We start from the raw sequence: 891 nt of genomic DNA on the forward strand, positions 1-891 counted from the left end.
AATACCGTTACAGGGATTCAGAAGAATGGGCGGAGATAGAACATGGCGTCGAGTACAGAGATTGGTGTGTTCAAACTGTACTGTGAAAGGGTTACTATGGTTATGGGCATGATAGCCACCCCTACATCAGATGTTGGAAGAACAGCTGGATGCACTGACACCCATTTGGCCTGGTGTAGTGAAAACCCAGACCCTTACCCTTTCCCTCTGTACAGGTTTGAGCCCACGGTGTGAAAAAATAGCTGTAACGCTGAACACCAGCTGCTGTGGTCAGAGTACAGCCTTTGTGCTTTGTTGGATTTAACAAACAGCTGGGCCCAGGGCCTTAGATGGGGTAAGAGAGAGCTAAGCTGAGTAGGCCAGGAGTGAATCCTGGAATCTTCTGCACTGTCATCAGAATTCTTGTCCCATCATGACACCAAAAGGACTCATGAAAGCAAGAGCCTATCGAATGAAGATTTCACTCAAGGTCATGTGACTTGCAACTAGAGTGGCACAACAAAGACACATTCCCATACTGGGAGTCGAACCCAGGCCATCTGGGTGAAAACCAGGGATCCTGACCACTAGACCATATGGGACAGCCTTGAAGTGAAAAGGCCATCTTTGAAGTGTTTAGGCCATTGGTGAGAACTCAGGCATTTTCCAGAAAAGTAGCTGTTAATTTTTATTTCATTTAGTCAGGCTGGAAAAGGTTACAAAACCATCTCTAAATAGTTTGGACTCCATCAATCCACAGTCAGACAGACTGTGTACAAATGGAGGAAATTCAAGACCATTGTTACTCTCCCCAGGAGTGGCCGACCAACAAAGATCATTCCAAGAGCAAGGTGTGTAATAGTTGGCAAGGTCACAAAGGACCCCAGGGTAACTCCTAAGCAACTGAAGGCC

The 891-nt window shown here is 46.5% G+C and overlaps 1 non-coding gene across 1 annotated transcript; it reads right to left on the reverse strand.

Moving 5' to 3' along the window:
• Nucleotides 1-509: 509 nt before the first annotated feature.
• Nucleotides 510-581, reverse strand: trnae-uuc (transfer RNA glutamic acid (anticodon UUC)). The gene has a single exon. It is a non-coding gene; the product is annotated as a tRNA-Glu (tRNA).
• Nucleotides 582-891: the final 310 nt, after the last annotated feature.

Source organism: Neoarius graeffei, chromosome 17 (genome assembly GCF_027579695.1).
Source record: "Neoarius graeffei isolate fNeoGra1 chromosome 17, fNeoGra1.pri, whole genome shotgun sequence".
Lineage (NCBI taxonomy): Eukaryota > Metazoa > Chordata > Actinopteri > Siluriformes > Ariidae > Neoarius > Neoarius graeffei.